The following is a 22,117-nucleotide window of genomic DNA, read 5'->3' as shown; positions in this document are numbered from 1 at the left end:
ACCAATACATCGACTAGTAAAACACCTCCATCCGAAGGAAACAGCCTTAACAGAATCGGAACCTTACCTTTCCTCAGGGGCTTCTTAATGTCCAAGTGTCCTGAGCTTACCTGAGCTTACAACCCCAGCTAGAAATGATAGATCTGTTCTTCAGCAGGATGTACTGTCTGGAGCTAGAGCGTGTGCTGTTATCAGTACTTGGTACATAAAGAGATGGACGTGAACACTTGCCAAGCTGCGACTTCCCCAGCTGAGTTCCCAGAGAGGATGAGGGTACCATATTCCACACAGAGAGGATCATCCAGCACATCAAATTACAGCGCGTTTATAATAAGCCATTCAGATATGGTGCCCCACTGCCCACAGGAAATTCAATTTCCAGCCCGAACCTGAGGAATCCACTGTGGCTTTCCCCACCCAGGTCCGCATACAAAGAGCAGTTAACAGAGCTGCATGGGAAACAGACACACAACTGATACACATTAACACCTCTGAGATGTACAAGTACCTCAAACTTACCCCTAGAGGCAGTGGGAGTAACACTTAGTGTTCATTCATTCATCCAGAATGAGCTGGCTGAAGGGGTAATTCAAGCACACAGTCCTGGCAAGAGAAAACAAGAAGGTGATAAGAAACCATTTTTTTTATTACACTTTTGTAACTAAACCTCAGTTTCTCAACATTGTGCTGTATCTTGGGCTTGATTCAAAAAGGGAGCAACTAAAAAAAAAAAAAAAAAAAAATCAAAAGTTAAGTGGTTAACTATAAAGGAAATATGAGGGTCCTCCCCACATCCTAAACAGAGAAGCAGATTTACTCTGACCACATAGCCAAGCCATTTTACAGATAGATATATGGAGGGAGGGAAGAAAAGAGGGAGAAAGAACAGACAGAGGAGAAGAAATAGACAAACAGATGGAGGATTAGACAGCCAGACAAAGCCTACTGTGATCAAGCCACAACTCCAGGGCTGGGAGTAGAGTAGTGAGTAAAAGAGGAGGTCTCTGCTCTCAATGAAATGAACTTCATTCAAGCGGGAGAAAGCAGCCAAAACAACGCAATAAACAAACAAAAATATCCTACAGCAATACATGCAGTGTAGACACCTAAACAGGGATGATGAGGTAGTGAGTTTGGACAAGTGGCTACTTTAAATTGGAAGGTCAGGAAATGGCTCTCAGAGATGGCCAACAATCCCAGTGCTACTTCGAAGGAAATGATCTGCCGGGCAGAGGGACCAGCCAAGACCCTAATAAGAACCAGGGTGGGAGAGGTAGTTATCACAGACTGTGGGGCAGAATCCAAATACAAGTGGGTTGAGTCAAAGAACGAGTTGCATTACTTATGAAGCAGGTGGTTTCTGGGTCCTCTCATATTATGGAGAACAATACCTTCTTCCGTTGTTCGATGCGCTGCCCAGTGACATTTTTAAAATTCGTGGCCCCATTAGTCAGCATACCAGAAAGTACCTCCCTTTTCTTTCATTTTTAAAAATGTTAAACAGATTGCTTTCAGAGACTGAGACTCGTCTTTTTATAAGACATTTCACCTCAGCTATGTACATAAAATACTACTTTATGGTAATAATTGTGTACTGTGGGTTACAGACGATAAAGAATGCAGGCTTCGGAGCCAAAAGACTGGGGTTCAACCCCTCAGCTTCCCCACTACCACTTGAGCGAGCCCAGCCTGGTTATTTAAATTGTCTGAGCCTCCCGTTTTTTCAACTATGAAGCAGAAATATTATCTGCTTTGCAGGGTTATTCCAAGTACTTAATGGGATAACACACATAAAATATTCAATTAACTGGCTGAAACATGAAATGCTCAATCGAAGTGGCAATAAAGTACTTTCATTATAAATAGTTGCTATTGGGAAAGGTGCGATTATCACAATGATTCATACTACAGAAATACACCTATATAACTTGACACAGAAAAGATAATAATTTTCATTTATAGGTTCACAGACTATTCTATGGGTGGACCTTTAGAAACCAGCCCAAGCTCTCTCTCTTTAGGTGAGAATTTAAAACTAAAAGAGGTAGGCTGACTTGCCCAAGGTGATATAATTGGTCCAGAGAAATTTTTAGAAACCATGAAATATTTGGTCAAGAACACCTGTCTCACTGGGGCACCTGGTTGGCTCAGTCTTGTTAAGTGGCTCTTGATTTCAGCTCAGGTCATGATGATCCAGGGTCCTGGGATGGAGCCCTGCGTCAGGCTCCGTGCTCAGCAGGGAGCCTATTTAAGGATTGTTCCGCCTCTCCCCCACCCCCCCCCCGCGTCCCCCCCCCCCCCCCCCCCCCCCGCTTAAAATAAAATTTAAGATTTTATTTTTTTTAAGATTTTATTTATTTATTTGAGAAAACGAGAATGAGAGAGAGAGAGAGAGAGAAAGAGACCACATGAGAGGGGGGAGGGTCAGAGGGAGAAACAGACTCCCCGCTGAGCAGGGAGCCCAATGCCGATCCCAGGACTCCAGGATCATGACCTGAGCTGAAGGCAGTTGCCGAACCAACAGAGCCACGCAGGCGCCCTAAATTTAAGATTTTAAATAAATATTAGAAAAAATAAAGAATGCCTGCCTCTTATCCTATATAGATATAATTCCTTTTAATTTTTATTTTCTTTTAAGTAATTTCTATGCCCATCATGGAACTCAAACTCACAACCCTGGGATCAAGAGTCGCACACTCTACCAACAGAGCAAGATAGGCGCCCCAAATTTTTAATTCATTTTGGAATTAACCCAGTATGGACAAGAAAATGTTCTTTTAAGAAAATATTTTTAAATGGTAAGAATGGAAAATTGAACAACCAGTGGATTCTATCTAAATAGATTACACGGACGATTTTTATTTTTATTTTTTTGTTTTAAAGATTTTTATTTATTTGACAGAGAGAGACACAGCGAGAGAGGGAACACAAGCAGGGGGAGTGGGAGAGGGAGAAGCAGGCTTCCTGTGGAGCAGGGAGCCCGATGCGGGGCTCGATCCCAGGACCCTGGGATCATGACCTGAGCCGAAGGCAGATGCTTAACGACTGAGCCACCCAGGCACCCCAGATTATACTATTTTTAAAAGCCAAGAATTGTCCTATTTTGCTGATGGCCTAATAGATGGTTATTTACTAATCAAGAAATTATAAAATATAAGATCTGCTGCATTTAAACTTTTCCAGTGATAATAACACATATTGAGTCTCCAGTACCTATTATGTGATGGAAGCTTTCCATACATTAATTCTGAATACCCTGCCATTTCATGAATGGGAGTTTTTCATTCTCCAGGCCTTTGCACGTACCGTGCCCTGCTAGGAATGCCTCCTTGGAGAACTAACTCCTAATTGCCCCTCAAGACCCAAGTTAAGCGGCGCCTGGGTGGCTCAGTTGGTTAAGGGTCTGCCTTCAGCTCAGGTGATGATCTCAGGGTCCTGGGATTGAGCCCCATGTTGGGCTCCCTGCTCAGCAGACAGACTGCTTCTCCCTTTCTCTCTCCCTCTGCCTCTCCCCCTGCTCATGCTCGCTCTATTTAGAAAATCTTTAAAAAAAAAAAAAAAAATGACCGAACTTAAGTGTCCCCTCTTCCGTGAAGCCTTCCCCGACCTCGTACCTCCCCCGGCCTCCACCAAGCCATGAGGCTCTATCCCTCCTTCACTGCCCTCACCACTCGATCACATTTAGGCAATGGCATGCCGTGATTTCTTTCTCACTTGTCTGTCTCCTTAAACAGATTTTGATTGCTTTCAAAGTGAAGGGCTCATTTACCTTTGCTTTCCTGACATCTAGCAAAGTCTCTTACACCTGGGTGCTTAATAAATGTATGACACAGACTGGTGGATGAACTGATGCCAGTCTAGGCACTGCCGTAAAGGTATTGTTTCAGATGTGATTCACATTAAATCGGGAGACTCTGAGTAAAGCAAGTTGCCCTCCATGGGGGTGGGCCCCCTCCAATCAGCTGAAGGCCTAGAGAGCTAAGGCTGAAGCTTCCTGAAGACGCAGTTCTGCCTCCTGAGTGTCCAGACTTCTACCGTGCAGAATTTAGACTCGAGACGGCAATGTCAACTGCAGCCCGAGTTTCCACGCTGCTGGCTGGATCTACGGATTTGGGACCTGCTAGCCCCCACAACCACATGCAACAATTCCTTAAAATCTCTCCTTGGGGAGGAAGGTGGGTAGGTAGGAAGACAGGCAGGCTCCTGTTGGTTCTGCTTCTCTGGAGAATCCTGGTTACTAGAACTACTAATCATTTTGGATTAAAATAATTTTAGGAAGGGTTACAGAATGTTTAAGTTGAGGCACATTGACTTCAACCTTGTTCGTTTTGCAGACGAAGAACGTGAGGCCCGTGAGGACAAATTAGAGCTGTCACACAGACCGTGGGCAAGAATGAGGAACCAAACTCAGATCGCCGAACTCGCTCAGCTATGTTCCCAGAACAGATGACATGGTTTTGTCACTGTGACAAATTAGTGGTTGCCAAGATTTATGGATCCCCATGTCTTCTTTGTGGCCTTTTCCACTTCCATACAAATTCCAAGGCCACATGAAAAATTAATTTCCATCTGGTAGGATGGACTGCAACCTATTTTCAACAAGTGGATATTTTCTTAGTAGTATAGATGTGTCTGGGGCACCTGGTTGGCTCAGGCAGAGAGCATGTGATTCTTGATCTCAGGGTCATGAGTTCAAGCCCCACGTTGGGTGTAGAGATTACTTAAATAAAAACTGAAAGAAAAAATAGTGTAAATGGGTTTCAGCTACTAACTGATGCCGTATTTTAAGGTGAGTTAACAATGGGACAGGTACTGCAATATCCTGTGACTACAGAAGATCTAACGGGGCCCTTTGCGTAGTTAAGTGCATGAGATGCAAGGCAGTGCTAGGTAACCTACATCTACAATAAAACTCTAGTAAGTTTACGTTTTCAGTTATACAAAGAGTGTGTTGTATCTGTAACAGTATATAGGCACCACGTGTGGACAGGGGCATCAATCAACAGATTTCACTCATGAATGCCAGCCAGTCCTGGGGCCCAGGAGCTGCCTGCCGACTTGTCACCATGACATCAATTCAACATGAACTGATCTGACATTTTTCTCCCTTGAGATTTGTAATGAAAAGCTGTTCACTTTCACAATGCTTTACAAAGATACTACACTTTGAGTCTTCCCTAAAAGCTGAATATAATTGGACCTTCAGCCACATCATAGTTAAAAATAAAGGAAGGCCACACCTACAGAAAGCTACCATATTAATCAAACTACAAGCTTATTGTCAAGCCCTGGGCTAAGTCACAGTGTCCAGTGTTTATAAAACTTTCACTGCTGAGCAACAAGAGTGTGAGAGCCTGCGGCCATCCGTGCAATGACCAGCACTGAAACTGGCAGGGAAGACAAAGATAAAGTTACTACTCCTTAACCCATGTCCTTAAAATAGGCTCCCTGACCCAACTACCTAAAAAGAATGCATTTCTCACTGAGAAATTTCCACAATTCACATCTCCTTCAAATTAAATCTCCTTTGTAACTACCATCTCTCTGAATTAAAAAAAAAAAAAAAAGTTTTAAAATTTCTGGGTTTACTCTAGCCTTGCTATCAGCTAGGCAGCTTATCAATTCAGCGACTCAATGTTTGTAGTAAAACAAGACACTGGGAAGTTTTCCAGGAGCAAGAAATTCAACTCCATTAACCCCTCACAGGAGCCAGGTCTCTGCCATCTGACAGAGCCACCCCCACCGGACCTCCATTCACAGGTGGATCATTATCACAGTCTCTCAGCCCATAGAGACTTCGGAGACATAAAAGACAAACCCTCTGTGGCTCTCACTCCGAGGCAGGAGGTAAGACTGCCTTCATGACGGGACGAGTGCACCCGCCTCTCACGCTGAAACTCACATCTTATTCCTGCACAGTGCACTCTACTGGAATCAGATGCCGCCCTTAACAGAAAGAGACGGGACAGTCACCCGGTAGACAATAGAATGTTACAGAATCCACCATTCATGACAAAGGGATGACTAATTAAAATGAAAATAGAAGTTACAGTCTATCCTCCCTGAACGGCAGACTTCTAACCACAGGTAGCATACATTTACTGCTTACCATGAACCAAGCTCCAGCAAGGTCCTTGTTATTTATAAAATGGCTCATGTGAAACACCGGGCGGGGGAGGGGGGAACCCTCCATGAGCAGCTGGAAGCGGGACAGGGCGTATCCATTTGGGCCACTGTATTCCATAGGCTGGTTTCTGTTTAGAATAAGCCTTCCCTAGGATTTCCACAAAGTTCACGTATCCAGGGACAAAATTCAAGGCCGCAAAAGTTGACCTGAGTGCCGGATGTGCAGGACATTTACTAAGTTAATTAAGGTCAATTCAGGGAGTATCTGCCGAACATCTATTATGTTCAAGGCACTAGGCTAAGTGCTGGGAATAGGGTGTTGACCGAGAGCCTATAAACAAGTAAGCCAGGGTCACAGAACATCGTGGGGACAACAGGGTCCAAAGGGGTAAGGTACTGTGGAAGCACAGAGGAGTGGCCCCAAGCCCAGCCATCAAGACAGACGCAAATTCACTAATAATGCCCACATCACAAAAATTACCTGGACTCACTGTCCCTGGTACAGCAGAATGGATCTTTCTCCACGAGGATTCCATCAAGGTTTTAAAACATGTCCACATAGTCTTTGACACTGCTCCTACGGAGGAGGGTGGACCAGTCTATGCCCCCTCCCTTGAATAGGCTTCAACCTAGGGGAGCACAGCAGACTCGACATGACAGGATTTCCACAGGCAGGTCAGGAAAGGCCATACATTTCCATCTGGTTTTCTCGGAGTCCTTCACCTGAAGCCCTGAGGGAGCATATACCTGGCATCATATTTGGTTTCCTCAATCCCTATGTTTACCTGACACTCATCACCATATTTTCCAACACAAGCAAAGACACTAAGGATCCTATTCCATCCCGTGCCAAGACAAAAGAAACCGCTCCAGCATTGGTGTTTTAAAGCCATCACCGAACTTTGACTTCCAGACTGAGGATGACCCTCCTCCAGCTGATTGACAGAACTCCAGGAATGGTGGGGAGGACCTTCTTTAGTACATTATGGCAGTACAAGAATCCCTAGCATTTCCAAAACCACAGCATCTATGCACCACGCTCACACATGAAGCGTTCGGGGAGGCTTGCAACCCCTTTAAAACACAGTGCTAGGCCCACAGAAAACAGATAGGAGCCAGGCAATCTCCTCATACATAAGACACTTAAAACTGTGTGTGGCCAGGAGATCACCTGGAGGATCGTGGCAGGAAACACCTGCTTTCCCCCTCTTCTCCCCTGGGAGACAACTGTCCTGCCCATTTCCACCCTTTTTTCTAGCCCCGTCAACACTCAGAACCACCCCATCACCATACCTAGCATCCATTTAAAGAGAGGAGAGAGGGGCGCCTGGGTGGCACAGTCGGTCAAGCATCCGATTCTTGGTTTCGGCTCAGGTCATGATCTCAGGGTCGTGGGATCAAGTCCCGTGTCGGGCCCCTCACTCAGCGTGAAGTCTGCTTGAGTTTCTCTCTCCCTCTTCCTTTACCCCTCCCCCCTGCACTCTCTCTCTCTCTCTCTCTCTCTCTCTGAAATAAATAAATAAATAAAATTTTCAAAAGGAGAGAAAGGAAGATTCATGGGATTCCTGGCTGGCTCAGTCAGAAGAGCATGTGACTCTTGATACTGGAGTCATGAGTTCGAGCCCCACATTGAGTGCAGAGATCACTTAAGTAAAAAACTTTAATTAAAAAAAAAAGATTCATAAACATAACAGGATGTTGGGGGGGGCGGGGATTGTTAAAAATGAAGCAGCACCTCCCACAGTTAACTGTCTTCTTATATCTCTCTCCATCTATCATATTCTTGCACCTGTTTAGTTTGACCAACACAAGCTCTGACCATAACAAGGCTCTCTCTCTAAGCACAGCAGGCAAAATACCCCACAGGAACAGCTAAAGAAACTACTGAAGGATATTCTGTCCATTTATTCGTTAGACAAACAGCTTACATTGGTGCAATATTATCATTTCCTCTACCCCCCCATCCTTAGAGTGACAGGGAAGTCTTCCTTTTCATTCAGTAACTGAAGAAGCATAGGGATAAAAGAATAAATGCAATCAAATGAGGTACCACCGAAAACCTTAAATTAGCAAATTAGCACAATATGACAGCCTCTAAAAATGGCAAGCGACAGCACACAAGGAGAAGGTATCCTGTCTACAATATGGATTCAAGTGCTCCTTCAGCAAAAGGGGGGAAAACTGAAAGGGCCTACTGACCTTAAAGCAGGAAACATTTGTACATCCCTTCAAAGGGCAGGCACCTGAAAGGCACCTGTAAAACTAATTCCTCAACCACTTTTGTATCAAGAAGTGTGTTCAAATCAGTTCCAGATCCTGAGCCATCCACAGGGAACTTCTCATTAAACAGCCTTCACCGAATACCTGTGGAATGAATGGCCCCGGGAAACTGAAAAGGTCCAGAGCAAGGCTGACGGCATGCCTCCCATGCTGTGTGAGTGGACCCCAGGAAATAATGAATCGGGGGGCCTACCTTTGCCACAGAGCTCGAATGAGCCAGAACTTTACCTCATCCCAAGGCTAGACATAACTGCTGGAAAGGGGCGTATTATACAAAAGATATTTGTGGGTTTTTTTCCAGAAGATTTGTTTATAAAGGCAGTGTAACCAATGATCCCTTTCACGGTGCCTTGAAAGTAAATAACTGTTGAATGACTATATGGGGGAGAATGAGGGAAGGAAGGAAGGAAGGAAGGAATGACCAAATCGTGATGCAAGTGATTTCAACCTTCAGTGGCAGGTGATTCAAGCAAGAACCCTTGGATTTCGGTAAACCCTGGAAAGATTTGTTCCCACATGCTCTAACACTCTACACTGCCACACGGGCTACCGCAGGTGACTAAAATATTTCATCCTAAACTTTCCGGAGCTGCCACACTTTTCCTCCCTGGAGACAGAGCACAAGCTAATGCCTCAATGGACAAAGAAGTATTTTCAGACTGGCCCCCTCCCTGTAGACCTCCAGGAAACAATGATTTCAAAGTCATGAGCTTAACTGAGAAAGTTCATGCTATAGAACCCACCAGAAAAAGCATCAAGTTCCCCCCAAGCAAGGTTCACTTTGACTGCTTTAACTGTTACCCTGGTGACATCTCACAGGTTCATCCCAAGGCTGGGGGATGTTGGTCAGGGCGTGAAACATTATTTCAGATGCTATTTTTATAGCAACATAATTCACAGCACTTGATGTCACTGTAACTTAAAGGAAACATACTTGACACTTGAAGAGACCATGTTGTTTTTACCTAATATTTCTGCTCATAGTGAAATATTCAGGAAAGAGGACACCTGTGCCTATACATCCTTGCCCACAAAGTGTGCTCTTTTACTTCTGAAAATAAAGAACTGGTGATGTTTGTAGTAAATTCTCCTTTAAACACCCTTCACAGATGTTCTAATGTCCTCCCACTGACAATACAAGCGAGATAAAAGGTAGCAGCTCACAGAGAAGGCCCTGTGGTTCCCGCGTCAGCAGTACGGACATCAGAGATAAGGTTTTGAACAATGCTAACCAATACGAAACTGATAGCCATAGTACAGATAATGATGTCTTTCTGGAAGGTGAGAGAAACACTTGCCAGAACACTGTTTTGGTTTTTGGCTCAATTAATTTTACAGAACGGAGCCCATGTTGGCATTCCAGCGATCACTGCGGCTATCGCTGCTTCACTTCATGACCCAAGGAGCAAACCGACATCGGGAACTTTTTAAACAAAGCAAATCCTAGGACCCATAAAAATTCAACCTACAGCTTGACACTAGGTACACCCGAACCTTCAGGTGGATTAACTGTAGCTGACAAGTAGCCCATTTTACACTTGGTAACATTTAAGTCCCTATTAACAGCAAGGTGCTATGCTGGGCACTGTGAACACATGATATAAGAATGAATCAGGCACAGCACCGCTTATCGAAGGGCCTAGGGCTAGTAGGGGAGGAAAGACAGCAAAGACATTATAGATTATATAAAGAGGCAAGACAAATCAGCCATCGGGGTGAGAGCAAGCTGGTGCTGTGAAAAAGAATGCCAGAAACTTCCCTTGGTTTAAAAAAAAAAAAAAAATGCACTGAATCTATCCAAAACAGACATTTTCAACAGCAATGCCACTAAGATTATCAACCGAAACTAGAGGAGAATGTAGTTTGGATCCAGCTTTAAAAGAGAAGAAAACAAAACATACTTACAAGAAAACATCAATCTCTCAAATGAAACAAACTACATAATTTTTTAAAGGGTTTGAAGGAGGGACACCTGGGTGGCTCGGCTGGTTAAGCATCTGCCTTTAGCTGAGGTCAGGATCCTGGGAACAAGCCCCCTGTCAGGCTCCTTGCTGAGCAGGGGAGCCTGATTCTCTTTCATCCCCTTCCTCATGCTCGCTCTCTCTCTCAAATAAATAAGTAAATAAAACCTCTAAAAAATAAATAAATAAAGGGTTTGGAGGATGCAGGGAATCCATTTCCAGAGATGAAGGCAGATCCTATATCCGTATACAAGAGCAGGCTGGGATCCAGAAAGATGGTCCAGGGTGACAGCCTCTGTAGCATACAGAACGCCGGGCAGCGATGGGCTGGGAGTTCAGACCAGGAGAAGATTAACGCCAGGCTCGGGGCAGAGCAGGGCTGCCTTGCTGGTGGACCCAGTCTTGACGTGAGGAAGCAGGGAGGCCATGCATTCTTATAAGGAGAGGGGGCCAGCGCAGACAAAGGACAGAGAGACCAGGACCTGAGGCCCGGAGGACATGGACAAGCACGGAGCGTGATGCTGCACCAGGTGAAGTGAGTGCAGACAGGGAAGCAGATCAGGACGGCCCACGATGGACACCCCCGGAGTCTGAGCTGTCACTTGGGCTTTAGTCATTAGAAGACAACTTTGAGAGAAGTCACGTGCCAGCATCGGTGGGCCCCTCCGGCCGACACCAGACGAGCACCATCCATCTGTACTGAATGACCATTAATTGAAAGGAGTTCTTAATGGTGCAAATAAACTAGAAATCCCAGAGTGTGCTTGCAAAACAGAAAAGAGCTCAGTCTTAAGAATGCTGGAGTGCATGGTGAGGCATCAGGGACAAAGCCAGGACCTGCCCCTTAGCCGTTCACCCATGTCTCTAAACCTCATTTCCCTCCATGCAAAACAGAAAAGATTACATCCACCTTCCAGACTGTTGTGAAAACAAAATGAGGAAAAAAAAAAAATCTTTAAATTACCTGCCATAGGGCCTGGTCCAGGTTAATAAAGGTTAGACAATAAATGTTCGTTCTCTCTTCTTGTCCTGGTTTCTGTAAAGCAGAAATAAATGCAGGCTTTCTTCCACAGTGAGCAGTCCTAATAAAAACTGACTTATTTTTAACTAGCACAAGGCTAGCACGATGACTCAGTAATGCCAAGGCCAGCCTAAATGTCCGTTACTAACAAATACTGTAAAACATTTTTCAAAAAATATTTCTCTAGGAACTGAGTAGGTAGGTAAATTATAAGTTAAAAGGAAAATGTAAATTGAGAAACTCGCACGGTCAGATTCAGAAACTGTTGTGTTTCCGTATCTATCACAATGTTCTAGAACTATTTTCATAATATTTTTTTTAAGATTTTATTTATTTATTTGAGAAAGAGAATGAGAGCCACAGAGCATGAGAGGGAAGAGGGTCAGAGGGAGAAGCAGACTCCCCGCTGAGCAGGGAGCCAGATGTGGGACTCGATCCCGGGACTCCAGGATCATGACCTGAGCCGAAGGCAGTTGCTTAACCAACTGAGCCACCCAGGTGCCCTATTTTCATAATATTCTAAGATAATAATTAATTAGGTCATTGAAGCCTTCTCTAATGACAGAAAAGCACGGGAGCCTTCTGAAGGGTCAGACTATCTACCACAGGGCTATTTCTGAATTTAGTGTAAGGCTAAGCCTATACGATTGTTGTGGGATTTTTAAAAAATTTTTAATGTGATGCTACACCCAACTTGGGGCTCAAGAGTCACACTGTCTACCAAATGAGCCAGCCAGGAGCCCCGGGATTGTTGTTCTTTGAAAATAAATTATCTGTCACTAAGAAAGGTACTCAGCATGCTTTAGGAGTTTACAGAATAAGCAGCTTCCTGTTCTCCAAGCCCAATTTACTATGGGAATTGTTGAGAAATCAGCCTACGTTATGGCAAATGTATTAAATGTGAACTCTGTGTATGCCAAATTAAAAGAACTGGGGGGAATTTTAAATACTCAGTAGCTGGATGTAACTGAAGGTGTTGCTATGTTACGTATTGAGGAGTTTGCTCTCCCCCATGGCCGTCCATTCAGCATCCAATCTCCACCCTCTCTCGGGACCAAATCAGAGTCCACACCAACTAGCATCAAATTACTTACTACATCTAACCTCCTTGTACCTCCCTAAACAACTATAACCACAGAATTTCCCTAGATTGAAAGTATTTCAGACCTTTAATTGTAATTACTTCAGCATGGAATTTGCAACATATTTCCCAAGGGCATTTTAATATGTATTTCATAAGGATGAAAAATTAAATCTTCAATTGGAAAGTGGCTGCAAATGGAGAGGAGGTGGGAAAGGACAGTAGCATATGCATTTCATGGCCCATGAATGAATGCTCCACCTCCTTCAACCTCTTCAACCACCGCAGGAACTCAATACCCCAAGCCTCATACCCCAAATCAATTACTATTAATAACAGCTGCACCCCACCATCCTCGCCCAGAGCTGCTCTGAGACCGAATTCTCTCTCACCACCCTACCAGCCTCCCCTCCATTCTCAAATTCCCCCAGGCCCTTGTCGTGAGATGAACACTGATGGCCCCATCCCCAGCTCTATGGACAACTGAGAATCTACTACTATTTCAAGTAAGTACTGGGGTTTGTTCTCAAGACAGAAAGTACATCAATCATAGTTTAGGAACTAATAGCATCTTCATTCCTTAGGAAGAACTTAATAAACATATAAGAGAAAGGCTTATTGAGAATAATTTAAAAAGCTATTGTCCTCAAAAAACCATTGTTTTCAAAAGAAATAATGTTAAATAAACTTATCATTGCAATTTATTAGATAAGATTAATATGCTTAAACCTTATCCAGATATTTTCAAGTCACAGTACACTCTTTTACAAAAGATTAGCGTTCCAAGTAAGTCACCTCTGATACAGAAAGGAACTCATAACTACATCTGTTGTTACTAATTATCTTTTGGTTGGAACCCCTGTACCCACAGCAGCAAATGACTAATAATATCAGCTATGGGTCAAGCATGGATTAATACGACTTCTGTAGGACCTGGGACTACAAAAGCACCATCACTATGGTATTATACTTGCTGTGGGTTTTCCTGCGGATCACAAATGCAGCATCTTGGTCCTAGGGATGATCTACTGTGACACTAATGCTCTGGGAAAAGCACCTTCAGGTCTCTCTCCAACCAGACTCACACTCCCAGTGTGAATTTTCCACCTCCCAGACTCAAAGGGACTTTGTGGGGATTACTGATGTCTGAAAGATCTTTCATCTTTGGGGATGAAAGGAGCTAATGAGTATTTGTTGGGAAGCACTCCCACTCTGCCCTATGGGAAGGCTCAGAATTCTCTTCTGAGGGTGTCTGCTACAGGTAGGAAAATGTTACGTTTGAAGTGGGAACTATGATAGACTTTTAATTATGGGGCGGTGGGGTAGCTAGCTGCTACACAGAGACAGGAGTCCTTCAATTCTAATTTTTCCCTGGCTGCAGTGGTGGGTGTGACCTCGAGCCTCACCCTCTGGCTCTGTAAATCCAGGTTAAGCACACAGAACCCCCTCTGAGAAGCAGGGTTTCTAATCAGAGGAAATCAAGTGAAGTAGAAACATCTGTACATATTGCAATTCTATCGAGTCCGACTTGGCTATAGTCTCAGGCCCTTCTTTAACGCTAGTCAATAAGAAACAGGAAAAGAGCCATGGACAACTAAAAATGGATAATAATGCAATCTCCTACAGGGTTTTTATAAAGTTCTGTGATGTTTCAACTTGAACAGCAAATTTTAAGCATGATAAAAACCTAACTTACAAGTGGCGTCTAAAAGAAAACCGACTGAGGTCCTAATAAGAAATATGGAGTTTAATTCTAACCGTTGACTATCGTTTCTCCAGGAACGCTTTTCATTTGTCACAAAATCTAAGAAATGCTCCCTGCACAACTTCTTGCATACCTGTTCTCTACAGGGTTCCTTCACTTCCCCGCCCCCTCCACCACCACTTCCCGCCTCCCTCCCAAGCTCCCCCACACCTCCACCCATCTCCACCATGTTGCTCAGCCTGAGCTTGGCCCGCATCTGTCCACCTTCAACATCCTCCCTTCTGGGTGGCTTCATGGCTTTCACCACTGCTCACGACAGCCGAGGCTCCATCCCCAGCTTCCAGGGCTCTTCCAGACCTACTGGCTGTGCCCCCTCAAAATCAAGAAGACCCAAACTAAAGTTATTATTTCCAACCCTACCTTGCCCCCAAATAACCCCGTTCTGGGTACCCAAACCAGGATACTGGCCCCCTCTGGCCACTGTCACAAGACAGAAGCTTGTCAGTTACCCCAGGCAGGCGGCTGCCTCATCTTCAAGTTCAGGTGCCAGTAAATCCTCAGGTTCCTCCTTCCTCACTATCTCCTTCACATGGGACTCCCTGTCCTTCGGCAGCCTGCAGGAGCTGACCCCAGCCCTGCCTCTACTGCTTCCTGCTGCCTGTTTCTAGTCCTTTCTCCGTCCACACCATCTCCCCTCCATACAGCAGCCAGAGGAAAATTCTAAGGCACAAGTCTGATCCTGTTACATTCCGGTTTGAAGCCTTTCAATATGATTACAAGTCCCAGACTGCTTTTCATAGCAAAGGAAACTCCACTGGCCCTCCCAGCTCCTTTCCTACGGCCCCCAAGGCAGCTCCCTGCAGCCCATAGCACACCATGTACCCCAGTGCCTCCACGCCTTCCCTCCCTGCTAACCTGCCCCCCTCTGCTTCAACGGCAGATGCCTCTTCACTCCCAAGACCAAGTCACATGGCTCTTCTGAGACAGCCTCCCTAACATCATGTATGTCGAGGGCTAAACAACCTTTACTTTCAGACATATCACTGCTCTGGGGTCAAATCTCTTATCAGAGCACTCACCACACTTTGCAGAAACTCTTGGCCCATCTGCTTCACTAGGGCACAAACTCTGTTCAAGGAGACTTTCTTCAGCATTCCTAACATGGGGCGTGGAAAAGTCTGCATGAGCAATAACTGTTCAATGAGTGAATGACGTAATAAATCCGTGCTCTGGAATACAGCAGTTTAATCTAATAAACCATTCTAAAATGCTCCGTCCACTTTCTTCCTATTATCCAGAAAACCAAAGTAACTTCTGGTCCAAGAGTCTCCACGTCCTGATGAAGATCACAGAGAGACATGCCCCAAAGTTGTCTGGGAAGCCAAAGGGCACCTATTCATGTCTATAATGCGCAAACACGCTTTAAAAAAAATATATTGCTTATGCATTCAAAGCCCAAGCTGAACCAGAGGCTTAGCAGTAAAGACACACTTAAATAAAGGAAATTTCTTGGGAACTGAGTCCAGCCCCTCCTCAGGGCATCATCATTCCAACATAAATTTTCCTTTAAAAGACTAAGACAATTAATTTACCTCGTGTTTTGAAGCCCCTCTGCCCTTGGTTTTTTTTTTATCATTTCCCAGTTTAACTTATCATAAAGAAATTCCTGAAGAACAGCCTTAAAGACAGGAAGGGTATGCCTGCCAGAAACCTTTCTTAATGAATACAGACCATACAGTATAGGGTTGTTTTTTTTTTTGAATAGTCAAAGTGAACCAAATTTCAACTTTAAAAAGAAACAGCTGTCCAGATAGCACAGTGCAGTTGATACGTAGGATGATAAAATTCATGGCACAGGTGAAAAACAGAAAGACAATCTATTTCTTCAATATCCCATTATTTCCATTGCCTTTAGTTACATAATGGTGGGAAGCTACATCATGACTCAAAACTTTGGACACAGCAAATCATCTGAACTTGTTTTTACTTTTCTTATATATTTCATATATATATTATACACCTACCTATCTTATATATTTGAGCTGTGATACACGACTGTGTACAACCACATCGGCCATCAACTTCTTCCACACTTTGACAATGTAATTCCTTGTGTGCATCTACTTCTTACTTTCTTTTGGTGTCTAACTTCAAACAGCACAGAGGACTACACTTTACCGAGACAATCTGTAAATACACGCTGCTCTACAGCCTGACAGGATTCCTCAAAGGGGTGGCTATCTGCTTCCAGTTGACTGGAGCACTAGTCGGTTCTCGGATTCTCTTGAACCGAACAATGGAGTATCCGCTGATGTGTTTACTAACAGCTCCCAGGGGCTATAAAGGATTATAAGTCACCAGGCAGGTTCTCCTCACTCACAGAACCAGAATAGGGGAGCTGGTAGTGTAGAAGTCAACAGAGAGAGAAAGTACTCTCTGAGGGAAGGGCAGTCCCGGACCTAAGTCGGCCTCCGCCCCTGTCTTAGTCAGGGCTGCGGTGATTACACGCTTAATGTGTGTAAAGCACCCAGCACAGACCTCTCTCCTCCAAGCTCCAGGTTGCCAACCTACCACTTCCACCCGGTGGTGTGAGGGCAATGGAAAGTCACCCTCCTCCTCAAGCCACCCCACAGCCTGCCTCCAACACCTGCTGATTGCTCCTCCTCTGTATCTGCCCAGTGCGTCCGGCTCTCTCCAGCTCCTGCCCACCCCACCACACCATCGCTCTCCTAGGCTAACGCAACAGCACCCCAACTGGCTTCCCCGAATCCCCTTGTAAAACCCCTCTGGGGTCTCCCCAGTGCTCTTGGACGAAGACTAAGATCTTAAGAGGACAAAGTCTTGCATGGTCAACTCTTACCTGCCTCTCTGGCTTCACCTTCTGCACTCTCCTCCTCCCTCCTCAGGCTACAACCACATTTTCTCCTGCTACAGGGCCTTTGCACACACTACGCCTTTGCTTGACTTGAAAGAATCTTCTCCCCTCCTGACCCCACTCCAGCCTAATTATTACCTGTCCTGATCCCCAAAGCCAAGTCAGGTCCACTTCTCATAGAAACAGGTGCCTCTTCCATCAAATAACTTTTCAAGGTGGAGATAGCGTATTTTTACCATGTGACTCACCAACGTATATCTCTTCTACTTCACTCTAAACTCAAAGGATGGTAAGGAACAAATTTTACCACTGTCTTGGTTTGGGTGTTCCTGAAATGGAGCCTGAGACGAGGCCATGGGTACAAACAGTTCATGAGGGAAGTCATCCGAGGAGGAAGGAAAGAGAGAGAACAGGGAGAGCGAAACAGGGAAGAAGGGAAAGCCAGTCCAAGCGCATGTCACCAATACTGTGCACAACAGGGCATCAATTCCACCAGGATCTCCTGGGAGCCATGAAGATGCCACCCGGAAATGTCCCTGGGGGAAGAAGGCAAAAGCATGTGTCCACTGGCTTCTGTCCCCTCCTAGCTTCAGGCTGTGCCCAGGGGTGTTAACTCTCCCATCTCGATCTGTGTGCACACCACACGGACGCCCACAGCACCGGAACCAGGGCAGAAAGCAGGTACAAGGCTGTCACCACCAAGTGCATCTGAAACCACACAGACACTCCCTCAAAGATATGTCTGAAAATGGAAGTGGGTCATGACGATGTGGCTCAGAGACTGGGTATCCACTACACTAAGTGTCCCGTGTCCAGCACAGAGCCTGATATACCACAGAACCTCAGAAATGGTAATAGTGGGAGCAATATCATTATCTTTTTTCACATAAATGTAATTTCTCTCCAATAACACTGGTAGAGTATTTTTTAAAAATTGGGAAAAGAAAGTTAATTCCAGGGGTACCTGGCTGGCTCAGTCAGAAGAGCGTAAGACTCTTGATCTCATGGTTGTGAGTCTGAGCTGCAAGTTGGACATAGAAACTACTAAAAACAAATAAATAAAGTTAATTCCACTATGATGTCCTGGGAGGGTCTCTCCACAAACGGGCACTCAGAATTGTGGGAGAGTGGTTCCTATAACAAAAAGAGTGTAATGTTTATACTGTTATAATGAGAAGAGTAATTATGTGATTCATAATACATGTAGCTATATTTAATATCTTGAGCATGGGTCCCCAAGCACCATTTTTGCCTCCAGAACATCAATAAAGATACTTGTTGACACTGGAAGCAAATATTACATTTACATTCAAAATAACTGCAGACCATGAGGTGAAAATAACCTCAAGACATTACCTAAGTGATACAGAGTATATGTACAGCCCTCTTCCTAATCCTAAAGTATCCATAAATTCCCTAAGATTATGGACATCAGAAACTAACAAAGTGTTGCAAAATGGGGCACTTACATACACAAAGCTCAGTTCTGTCAAATCCCTTCAATTTAAGGTCTTCACCCGTGTAAGATTCATGAATTAAAGATTTGGGGAATGTTTATTGTGCATAAGGACACCACTATGGTTACATGGAGAAAAATGGAAAGCAGATTCAGTTCCAGTCATTAAACTATGATCTAGTACAATGTAGGACAGGAAGATGGACCCAGATACAAATAAAAATGGCAGAGTGGGGAAAAAAGCAAAATGTTATTTAAAACCCAAACGAACTGCCACCACTTCTGTCTCAAGAGAAAGTGCAATTCATATCTGTGGAGAGAGAGTGCTATATTTCCCCTTTTCTTTTTTTTTCCTTTAAAAAAAAGATTTTATTTATTTATTTGAGAGAGTGATCTAGAGAGACTAATGAAGGAAGGAGAAAGGAAAGACAGAAATGTCACAGCCTCTTCCACCTTTCCCATAAATGTTAAAGGTGGACAGAGTCCTATGCCTTGAGCAGTTGTTAGTGGGGGGGGGGGGGGGTGGAGCTCCAGAAATGGAGAAAGTCAGGAGATCCCTGCCAAGTCTCTTCTTTCTTCCCAGCCAAGTCTTAATGAAGCTACATGGCAAGAGATGGGAAATTTCAGGTGCCCATGGCAGTGAAATCCCAGCAGTGGGATGGCCAGAGGTCTTTCAGAACTGAGGGGTGCAACCTCCAATATCAGGATGTGACCCTGTTGCATGTAAACTCTGTGCCGAGTCTCGAGCCAGCTCCCACAACCCGACTGGGTCTCCAGGATCCTGCGAACTGGGGCTCTACACTGCTGAAACCGCACTGGAAGAGATTTGCAGGGCCTTCCTGATAAGCCTGAAAATCCAGCAGGTGGGGAAGATCGTAAATAGAAATATTTGTAAAGAACTAATCAAAAAATCTTTATGTCAATGGAACAGACATCAGGAAGGTATCAAAAAAGAATTTCACCAAATATCTTTCAGTTTACTGTTAAAACCTGGGCTTGCTTCCCATTTCTGAAATCAAAGCCTATTACAAAGGAATAAAAACTTCCCAAAAAAAGGCAGGCCATACAAGAGCACACACCAGAAATATGTTGCGGAAGTGCCCTAGAATACAGAGGCCCCTCCACTGCAAGCTTCCCTGGTTGGCCCCTCGGAATGTCTGTGTGGGCACACAACCTCCTCCTCTGGGAAGCAGCCCTTGCAGGCCGCGCGCAGAACCATGCAAGACTGATTTCTGCCCATTCTCTAAGCCTTCACAGTCTCACAGGTGATGTGATATAAACAGTAACAAATATGAAAAGTGATGTAAATAAAATAAGAATCTGACAGAGAGGCTCAGCTTAGAAACCGCGAGGTGTCTTCACGGGGAAGCTGAAAGTGGCCTGCAGGAGGCCGGAAAGACGGCAGAGGCCGGAAAGAGGGAAGGTGAGTGTGACAGTGCAGTGGGGGTGGCCCAGGACCACTCTGCATGGCCCATTACTCAGGGGTGGCTACACAGTGCAGCCCGGCTTTCCAAAGTCAGATGCTACGGTCTGAAAACCAGCATCAGGCCTTTCAGGTATGCATCAAATACCTTGTCTCCAGATTACCTAGACTGGGTCAGTCTACAACCAGGGGTTATTAACACAGATTAGCAGCATGACTGGCTGCCAAACTTGGCTTGAGGGCCTGTACCTGGCCAGAGTTGGAATCAGAGTTAGTTTGCCAAAAAAGGCACCACTCCTCCTTTGTACTATACGTCATTATTTTCCTTCAAATATAAATTCACGCTTGAAAACATAAAAAGTTCTGCTTTTGTAATAAAAATTAAAAATTTAAATTTAAAAATTAAAATTAAATTTTCATTTAAAAATAAGAAGGTCATTGGGGTGCCTGGGTGGCTCAATCGGTTAAGGGTCTGCCTTCGGCGCAGGTCATGATCCCAGGGTCCTGGGATGGAACCCCGCATCGGGATCCCTGCTCAGCGGGGAGCCTGCCTCTCCCTCTGCTGCCGCTCCCCCTGCTTGTGCTCTTTCTCTCTGACAAATAAATAAAACCTTAAAAAAAAAAGGTCACATAGGGACAAGAAGAAAAGAAACACAGTGATTTCCACAGGCTTATTTATAGAATTCACATTGTGAGAATATAAGCAAAACTAGAAAGAAATGGTTTAACAGTGTGTTTATATGAATAAAATCAATTTTGCCAATATCCTACTCTGGAGAGGAGAGAGGAGAGGCAGGTGGAAGGGAGGAGGGAGAAGGCGCGGGGGGGGGGAAGGAAATGAGACATTTATCTTCACTATAGTAGTAACTAGAGCTCAGGATAAATCCATAACCTAAAACAAGGAGGTCTTGTTTATTTTCAATATGCTTGCACACAAGTTATTAATCACATGGGCCATGGAGTATAATTATGTAACCCAGTTTTAATGTTCAAACCCTGTCAAGTCTCCACCTGGAATTACTCAAAAGCATTTTGCCCCCATGGAGAAACAAAGACACAAAGTCTCCACCGAGGTAATAAAATTCCGCAGTGAGACGCTCCCCTGCAGGCCTACCGCCAGCTCTTATACTACACTTGGTTCTGGGCCAAACCAAAAGTTCTGAGGAGGTCAAATATTCAAATTCCAGCCCAAAATATAGTCACAATCACAATTAAGGCACAGGCAAGCCAGATACATAAACTTATCAGGGTTTTATGCTTTTAGCAATGTTTACGAGACCATTCGCTTTTACATGGGCTATGAAGTTTGCACATCCCAGCGCCATAAAAGCTGGACTACAGGGCGCCTGGGTGGCTGTTGGTTAAGCGACTGCCTTCGACTTAGGTCATGATCCTGGAGTCCGGGGATCGAGTCCCGCATCGGGCTCCCTGCTCAGCGGGGAGTCTGCTTCTCCCTCTGACCCTCCCCCCCACGCTCTATCTCATTCTCTCTCAAATAAATAAATAAAATCTTAAAAAAAAAACAAAAAACGCTGGACTACACGTTTCAGGTTCGGTTCTGAAAAGTAAGGTACCGAACTTCACATTAACTTATTCCAGCACTCACCAATAACATCCATGTTCCTACACTGGCAAAGGAACTCTTTTGGGTAATTACCAAACAGCACAGAGTCAAAGAAGCTTAAAAGAAATTTATAGGTAAGGTTGTAGACTTTTTTTTTTTTTTTAAGATTTTATTTGACAGAGATAGAGATAATGAGAGCAGGAACACAAGCAGGGGGAGTGGGAGAGGGAGAAGCAGGCTTCCCACCAAGCAGGGAGCCCGATGCGGGGCTCAATCCCAGGACCCTGGGATCACGACCTGAGCCAAAGGCAGACGCTTAACAACTGAGCCACCCAGATGCCCCAAGTTTGTAGACTGTTAATAAAACCCTGCAACCGTGTCTCTAGGCTACTTATTCATTCATAGTCATCAAGAGAAAACCATCCATTTTCAAAGGTATAAGGTATGTAGTCTTCTGCATGAGGCATATATTGGTCTAGCATCTTTCTTCTAAGCTCTGTATCTTCCATGGGATAATCGTATGGGATTCCAAATAAATATTTTGCCATATGTATCCATCCATTCTTTCTACAAAAGTTTGGCTTTCTTCTGTTTATTACTTCTGTCCAACACTTCACCACCTTAT

At 44.5% G+C, this 22,117-nt stretch overlaps 1 protein-coding gene across 12 annotated transcripts in view; it reads right to left on the bottom strand.

Annotated features, from left to right (window-relative positions):
* TIAM2 (TIAM Rac1 associated GEF 2) overlaps window positions 1–22,117 on the bottom strand; it is a 224,380-nt gene that overhangs the window by 135,013 nt on the left and 67,250 nt on the right. For 7 of the 12 annotated variants that reach the window (XM_025866368.2, XM_073894128.1, XM_073894127.1 and 4 more), the window contains one exon: window positions 520–603. The exons of 3 other annotated variants lie outside the window; for them this stretch is intronic. The gene's annotated coding sequence lies outside the window, so the exon portion shown is untranslated. Of the gene's footprint in view, window positions 1–519; window positions 604–11,331; window positions 11,404–22,117 lie in introns of those variants that run through there. 2 more of the 12 variants (XM_073894130.1, XM_073894133.1) reach the window with 1 other exon arrangement.

Source organism: Callorhinus ursinus, unplaced genomic scaffold (assembly GCF_003265705.2).
Source record: "Callorhinus ursinus isolate GAN/ISIS: 27379988/994484 unplaced genomic scaffold, GSC_fseal_2.0 scaffold6, whole genome shotgun sequence".
Lineage (NCBI taxonomy): Eukaryota > Metazoa > Chordata > Mammalia > Carnivora > Otariidae > Callorhinus > Callorhinus ursinus.
Note: the sequence above shows the minus strand (reverse complement) of the source record. Positions and strands in the feature narration are given on the sequence as shown.